This window comes from Coregonus lavaretus (assembly GCF_964263955.1).
Source record: "Coregonus lavaretus genome assembly, chromosome: 30".
Classification (NCBI taxonomy): domain Eukaryota; kingdom Metazoa; phylum Chordata; class Actinopteri; order Salmoniformes; family Salmonidae; genus Coregonus; species Coregonus lavaretus.
In genome coordinates, this window is record NC_140017.1 from 27,235,153 (window position 1) to 27,244,269 (window position 9,117).

The window sequence follows — 9,117 nt, forward strand, 5'->3', positions numbered from 1 at the left end:
TTGTAGGTCCCCACAGATTAACCCAAACCTGGTCTCTTTCAGTGAGCTCAATCACACTACCAATGCTGACTACCTGGCAACACTTGTCTGGCAGGCTGGTGTGGTATGCTGAGACAACCCGCTGGCCATTCTTTAAGATACTACACTGGGCGCGTCCGTAGGTGGACATATGCAGTGTGAAGTGGTACAAGCCAGCTAGCGGGCAGGTGAATTTTCCTGTGTGAGTACTATAGCCATCTCCCTCATTGACCAGGACGTTGGCAAACTTCAGGATACTGCTGTGAGTTGGGTAGCTGTCACAGATGTTTAGTTTGGCTGTGAAGGCTACAATCTTTCCTAGAATGGAAGAATGAACAGAGAGAGAAGGATAGAGAGTGAGCGAGACGGAGAGAGAGAGATCAGTCCAGGCCTAGGGCATTTGATACATACTCAAAGATTTGCTAATAAGATACGTACAAATTCTTCCATTTCACAGCAATTATGATGTTTAAATAAAGTAAAATGCAGATGCCATAAGATATACATGAAATACACTTATCATGTCAACTTTACAACAGTATACAAAAGAGTTAGAATGCCTACTTGGTTTGGGACTCTCTGGGCCACCACTGCCACCCTCGGTTGAATCAGGATTGGTGGGTTTGGGTTCTGTGTTCCAGAATACAATAGAGTTGTTTAGCTCTGTTTCACTGTAAAGATTTGTTAGTTACATTCATCATATGCCATATATAAATGCATTGGACTATTGCATACATACAGAGATCTAGGATCTATTGTATAAAAAGAAATATATGTACATTTCACATTTATTTTATTTTATTTAACCTTTATTTAACTAGGCAAGTCAGTTAAGAAGAAATTCTTATTTACAATGACGACCTGCCAAAAGGCAAAAGGCCTCCTGCGGGGACTGGGTCTGGGATTACAAAAATAAATAAATATAAATATTGGACCAAACACACATCACAACAAGAGAGACAACACAACACCACATAAAGAGAGACCTAAGACAACAACATAGCATGGCAGCAACACATGACAACACAGTAAGGTAGCAACCCAACATGAAAACAACATGGTAGCAACACAACATGGCAGTAGCACAACATGGTAGCAGCACAAGACATGGTACACACATTATTGGGCACAGTCAACAGCACATCATAGGCCTCTGAAAATATAACTATGTAGGTGAACAAAGGATACATGACATTCATTTACAAAGATAACTTGCCCAACCAACCCGTGTTTCATTAGAAATGTAGTTAGGTATTTAGGTCACTATTGTGTGAAGGTTATTACCAGGCTTAAGGTTTCCATTGTTGTCTCCATGGCCAGGTTCAAAATCCATGACTATGTGCAACTACAGCTGATGATAAGTTTACTTCTGTAGAAAAGATAAATGCCTTGAAATGGAGTATAGGAAAATTAATTGTTGTTGTGTTAGAGAGTCATATGTCATTTTATTCACATGCATTAATTAACTAGCTGTTGTAATAAAAGGTGTCTGCATTATGAATGTTAAATTGGAAAGAAATCTCATCACATCAAATCTATTTTTTATGTATAGAACAGTAGTTCATTTTACCTGTGAACGTCTTGCAGAGGGGGGAAGTTCTAAATATTCGGACTGGTTTTACTACTTGGCTGCTTGCAGACAGACATGTAAAGGCGGGGCTAGTTTTCAAGGTGTGCAAGCTGTAACCAGAATGAAAGCTAGAATAAAACTATAAAGCTTTGAGATGATTCGCCTAAATTCCAAATAGATAATTAAGAGAAGAGGAGAATGTGGTGTGTTTGAAAAAAGGACAGTTGTAACAACTATATGCAATCACAACATGCACTGCATTTGCAAAGTGTGAGTGAAATAAACAGGAGTTGAACCTTTGGAAAAAGGTCAAGCAGGCGGAGCACAATGTACTCTGTCATCACCAACATTCTTGAGGTTATTTTCAGCAGTCAGCACTCCAATAACAATAACAGAGTTGTTGTTAGTGAGGGGGTTAAGTGTTGTTGATATTCAGAAAATGTGTTATGTCATTTGATGCAGGGACGATAAGGAGATTTTGGAGTTCCCAATCTATTTCATTGTACATTTTTATCAGAAATATATTGTCAAATTTCAACTTAAAGTAGTAGAACTCTGTCCCAAGTAAGTTAAAGGGAAGTGGACAAAAAAATGACTCAGACAGGAAGCATGAGACACTAAAACCCGCGACGCAGTTGACATCAGTTGCTTGGACTGCTAGTGCTACTCTGTCCAGTGATCCTGCCAACCAAGGCCTGGTATGAGCCAACTCAGTCTCTCATTAATTATGTACAAATGAGCACAATGTTTTTATGTACTATTAGCACAAACTCCATCAATGCCACGCCGCTTCTGAATCCCTTAACTCGATGCTTTGTCACGCCCTGGCTCTGGGGACACTGTTATGTTGAGCCAGGGTGTGTAATTCTATGTTTGTATTTCTATGTTGGCCTGAGTGACTCCCAATCAGAGGCAACGAGTGTCAGCTGGTTGTCTCTGATTGGGAGCCATATTTAACTGTCTGTCTTTCACTTTGTGTTTGTGGTTTCTTGTTCTTGTTTGGTTTGTTTATGTAACCAGAGACATCACGTTTTCGTCTGTTATTTTGATCGTGTGATCATACCCTAATAAATAGAAATATGTTCACCTTCAACGCTGCGCATTGGTCCTCCTCCTTAGACGAGCGTGACAGAAGAAACCACCAGAACTGGACCAAGCAGCCTAGTGAGGAGTAGAGTGGGTGGACTTGGCAACAGTGGAGGAAGAGCTTCGACTGGGTCAAGCCGAATGAGGAGCTGAATGGCGGAGATTGGAAGCAGAAGAGCGAGAGTTGGGCGAGAATTATCGAGGCCTGGCCCACGGGGAAGAGAGACTCCCAGACATTTTTTAGGGGGGGGCTCACGACGTCGGACAAGCAGGAGGCCGCGATAGAGCGGCCCAGCGGGTTGCCAGAGGAGGCCGCCAGGTTACGGGGGCCACTGGTCGAAGAGGGGATGGAGGATGTAGAGGCACGGCGAGAGGTACTGGCGTGTGTTGCCAGTCCGGTCCGGCCCGTTCCAGATCCCGGTGTAGGGCCAGTGGTGTGTGTCCCCAGTACGGTCCGGTCTGTTCCTGCTCCCCGCACCAAGTCTGTGGTGCGTTTCGTCAGCCCTGTCCGGCCCGTTCCTGCTCTCCGCACCAAGCCGGTGGTGTGCGTCGTCAGCCCAGTCCGGCCCATTCCTGCTCCCCGCACCAAGCCAGTGGTGTGCGTCGTCGGTCCGGCACGGCCCGTGCCTGTTCCACTGGTGCCTGGTCCGGCACCGGTCAGATGCGTTACGCCGGAGCTAGAGCAATCCGCCCTATCAGTGTGCAGTCCAGCTCCGGCCAGCGGGGCCAGACCGGACCAGGGGTACTTTGGGGGGTTGGAGAGGGAGTGGGGATCAGGCCCGGAGCCGGATCCGCCGCCAAGGCGGAGTGCCCACCCGGTCCCTCCCCTGTGGTATTTAGTTGGCGCGGTCGGAGGCCTTTAGGGGGGGGTACTGTCACGCCCTGGCTCTGGGGACACTGTTATGTTGAGCCAGGGTGTGTAATTCTATGTTTGTATTTCTATGTTGGCCTGAGTGACTCCCAATCAGAGGCAACGAGTGTCAGCTGGTTGTCTCTGATTGGGAGCCATATTTAACTGTCTGTCTTTCACTTTGTGTTTGTGGTTTCTTGTTCTTATTTGGTTTGTTTATGTAACCAGAGACATCACGTTTTCGTCTGTTATTTTGATCGTGTGATCATACCCTAATAAATAGAAATATGTTCACCTTCAACGCTGCGCATTGGTCCTCCTCCTTAGACGAGCGTGACATGCTTATTTGCTAATTTGGACGTAGCTAGCTATTTTAAAGTGAAAGCGAGGTAAATTATCAGATAAGAAATGATAGATAATCTAGTAGTTTCTGTATTTCGGCCCGCATAATTATAGACTTATTTTAATTAGATATGTGTAGTGCATTATAATCTTGTACACTGGAAGTGATCTTTATTCACTTTGGCCAACATTGACAAAATGTAAAGTTAGCTTGCTGCTTCCCGGGAGTGTGTAGGCCTTTTAGCGAGCTGTTTAAAAATATACTCGCTGTTGTCATCATACTGTAAGCACATGGAAATACCTTTTAGTGAATTATTTTTTTATTTCAGACTCATGATTTAAGTGGCGGGCTGTGAGTCTTCAAGCAACAGTGAAGCATGCATGAGAGCATCAGCTGTTCCGGATAACTATATGATCACGCTCTCCGTAGCCGATGTGAGTAAGACTTTTAAGCAGGTCAACATTCACAAGGCCGCAGGGCCAGACGGATTACCAGGACATGTACTCTGAGCATGCGCTGACCAACTGGCAAGTGTCTTCACTGACATTTTCAACATGTCCCTGACTGAGTCTGTAATACCAACATGTTTCAAGCAGACCACCATAGTGCCTGTGCCCAAGAACAATATGATAACCTGCCTAAATGACTACCAACCCGTAGCACTCACGTCTGTAGCCTTGAAGTGCTTTGAAAGGCTGGTCATGGCTCACATCAACACCATTATCTCAGAAACCCTAGACCCACTCCAATTTGCATACCGCCTCAACAGATCCACAGATGATGCAATCTCTATTGCACTCCACCCTGCCCTTTCCCACCTGGACAAGAGGAACACCTACGTGAGAATGCTATTCATTGACTACAGCTCAGCGTTCAACACCATAGTGCCCTCAAAGCTCATCACTAAGCTAAGGACCCTGGGACTAAACACCTCCCTCTGCAACTGGATCCTGGACTTCCTGATGGGCCGCCCCCAGGTGGTAAGGGTAGGTAACAACACATCTGCCACGCTGATCCTCAACACAGGGGCCCCTCAGGGGTGCGTGCTCAGTCCCCTCCTGTACTCCCTGTTCACCCATGACTGCATGGCCAGGCACGACTCCAACACCATCATTAAGTTTGTTGACGACACAACAGTCGAAGGTCTGATCACCGACAACGATGAGACAGCCTATAGAGACGAGGTCAGAGACCTGGCCGTGTGGTGTCAGGATAACAACCTCTCCCTCAACGTAATCAAGACAAAGGAGATGATTGTGGACTACAGGAAAAAAAGAGGACTGAGCACGCCCCCATTCTCATCGATGGGGCTGTAGTGGAACAGGTTGAGAGCTTCAAGTTCCTTGGTGTCCACATCACCAACAAACTATCATGGTCCAAACACAGCAAGACAGTTGTGAAGAGGGCACGACAAAGCCTATTCCCCCTGAGGAGACTGAAAAGATTTAGCATGGGTCCTCAGATCCTCAAAAAGTTCTACAGCTGCACCATCGAGAGCATCCTGACTGGTTGCATCACCGCCTGGTATGGCAACTGCTTGGCCTCCGATCGCAAGGCACTACAGAAGGTAGTGCGTACGGCCCAGTACATCACTGGGGCCAAGCTTCCTGCCATCCAGGACCTCTATATCAGGCGGTGTCAGAGGAAATCCCCCAAAATTGTCAATACTCCAGCCACCTTAGTCATAGACTGTTCTCTCTGCTACCGCACGGCAAGCGGTACCGGAGCACCAAGTCTAGGTCCAAAAGGCTTCTTAACAGCTTCTACCCTCAAGCCATAAGACTCCTGAACAGCTAATCATGGCTACCCGGACTACTTGCATCTATTTTTTGCTAACAATTGTCTTAAAAACTGCATTGTTGGTTAAGAGCTTGTAAGTAAGCATTTCATTGTATGGTCTACACCTGTTGTATTCGGCGCATGTGGCAAATACAATTTGATTTGATTTGATTGTAATGGTTTCAGAATATATCATCGATTTTCAGAAATTGATGTCAGATTTAACAGTACAAATTTAGTCGTTCCTGCGTTTTGCATTTGTAGGTCAGAAGTGGGAGTCTAATAATCATATATTACTATCAATACTGTATATAGCAACTATACAATAAAATATAGGCCTACAAGATTGTACAATCATGGAGGAACCCAGTCTAAGTAGGCTACCCCTCAAGTATGGTAATATAAATAAATAAGATAACTATTGCATTAGGTAAAACGGACCTCCTAAATCTTTCTATTGAGCACTTTGGCATTATAAGCCCGTTGTTAAAAGTACTCCTAGGGTCATTGGAAGTACTATACAGATATCCATTTTCTGTCTGGTTCTCTGCTCTGTCATGACCTCCAGAGAGTCTGGAGTCAGGCCAATAACTAACTCCAATAACTGAATCAGCCTTCTTAATCAGTTTATTGACCTTGTTCCTGATGTGGACAATTTAATATCCAAAATAACCCTCTACTACCTTATTCTGGAATTATGATTCACATAATATGACATGATGGTATGAGTATGATATTAAACAAGCCCAGGTCCTCACCACCTCTAGGGACCTGTCAGAGGAGGAGACGGTGGCTCACACTGCCCTTAGATTTGTGTTTGAGAAGTTACTCTACTGTAAGTATACTTGATTAATATGCTTGTTTCATGACATAGACTGACCAGGCGAATCCAGGTGAAAGCTATGATCCCTTATTGATGTCACCTGTTAAATTCACTTCAATCAGTGTAGATGAAGGGGAGGAGACAGGTTAAAGAAGGATTTTTAAGCCTTGAGACAATTGAGACATGGATTGTGTATGTGTTCCATTCAGAGGGTGAATGGGCAAGACAAAACATTTAAGTGCCTTTGAACGGGGTATGGTAGTAGGTGCCAGGCACACCGGTTTGAGTGTGTCAAGAACCTTTCACGCTCAACAGTTTCCCGTGTGTATCAAGAATGGTCCACCACCCAAAGGACATCCAGCCAACTTGACCCAACTGTGGGAAGCATTGGAGTCAACATGGGCCAGCATCCCTGTGGAACGCTTTCAACACCTTGTAGAGTCCATGGCCCGATGAATTGAGGCTGTTCTGAGGGCAAAAGGGGGGGTGCAAGTGCAACTCAATATTAGGAAGGTGTTCTTAATATGTTGTACACTCAGTGTACATGCTACATAATGTCATATTGCATTGAGAACATAGCATTTTACAAACAACATCAAATGACTCTATAAAGGAATACCCAATAAAGTGCCATAAGGGATGGATGCAGATTAACACAAATTGTATTTACTTAGTTTATAACCAATGCTGCTACACTAGCCGAATAAGCAGCGCATGAGTGGTCTTTTTATGCACTCAAACTCAAAATGTTGGTGTGTTAAACCAATACACAACAAAATGAAGGGCGGTTTGCAAACAAAATATACTTCCCAACACAAACATTTGGGTGTCCACCTTCTTCAGCGTATATCTGGTTTCAGGCATCAGTTATCTAGAGTGAAACACAGAAATGAATGATAGTAATCAACAGGACCAAGTTTTTCAAAACTTTTCTAATCAGATTTTGGCAATCGGATAGGATTAAATGTTAGAATTGGGTATTTCAAAACTGAAAATTAGATTCTGATCCTTGACACAGGTGTAAGTGATAGTAAACAACAGTTGATTAACAGTTGGTTGGCATTCTCACATGTTTTTGGAATGGGATCATGTACTCACCTTTAACAAAGACACTTAAAATATATAAAATCTGTAGGGAGCAAAAATTGGCTGAAGATGTATCTATTTTTTGGTGTGAACCACCCTGAAATGTGTTCAGTTACCATTCAAATGAATGAACAATTGATTCTCAAATGACATCTTTGTTGTAATACCGTAAGCACCAGGAGAGTGCCAGAATCTCCGTCTACAGTTATGGACCTGTGTTTGTCATTTTAGTCTTTTTTATTTTTCCCCCACAGTGGCATCACTAGTAATTCAAATTTGTTTGATATATGTAGATTTTCTATGATGTAGGCATATAGCTAGTCGCATTTCAACCACATTATGTTCCTGTACCTGGTCATACACAGACTTTTGTGGTCATACATGTTAGTAGTCTAAAAAGTTTCTACATGGCCCCAGTCACATTTGCAACCAAATTATTTGAACCATTGCAAATACTGTTGTATATGTCATTTGTAATTTTGTAATTTTTTTATATTTGTAATTGTATAGTAATTAAATATGACATTTGTTTCCACCCAAAAAGTGTATTACTTAATAGTATGCATTGTTTTCAGTATCGGCTTGTGAGCCAGCCAACCAGGAGGAGGCAGCTGAGGAAGGGCCGTGGTGATGGAGGAGGCAGAAAAGGAGAAAAGGTGACCATGGTCACCATAGAGGAGGCAGTTGAGGAGGGGCCCATGGTGATGGATGCAGAGCAGGTGACCGTGGTCACCATGGAGGAGGGAACTGATCCCAATCAGGGCAGGTAAGCGAGAAATCTGAATCTTAAGCAGAAATAACACTGGGGACTCCGTTAACCACGTGCGACAGCAGTATGCAGTAATTCACATAGACAGGGTAGTGTATGCCAGCGTGTAATTGTCAGGAAAAGCCATTATAAAGAGTTGTATTCTCTTTTCAAATCGAAGTTACCTCATTCCTCGAGTTTTCCAGATGTATCCTAGGCTACATGCCCATGATCTAAATAAACAGTAGCAGTAACAGAGTAGCTGGTGCATTTTTTTTCAAATAGGTAGCTAGCCTATTTGTCAGATAAACCATAGCCTACAGCTCAAAATATATTCTTAAACCATACAACTTTACTTAGCAAAATAGTGAAGATCATAACAATTCCTTGAATTCTCTTTCTACAAACAACCCACTCCCACTCCCCCGATCCTGCGCTCGATGTCGCCGGTCTACTAACCACTGGTCCTGGCAATCATCATTACGGACACCTGCTTCCCATCATTACGCACACCTGGACCTCATCATCACCTTGACTACTCTCCCTTTATTTAGCCCTCAGTAGCCTTAGTCATCAGGCAGTATTGGTTTTGTTCACATTTAGTACACTTCTCCTGTTTTGTTTATCTGCCTTTTCTTATCATTAAACGTACCTTCTGCACTTGCTTCCTGACTCCAAGCGTATACGTTACACCACTCAATCTCTAAACCAGATTTGATTAATTTGAACCACTTCGTTTGAACTGTACAATCAAATCGGCTGTAAGTAACAACGGTGATAAGTCGAAGAAAATGACATTGACAATGTGATATAT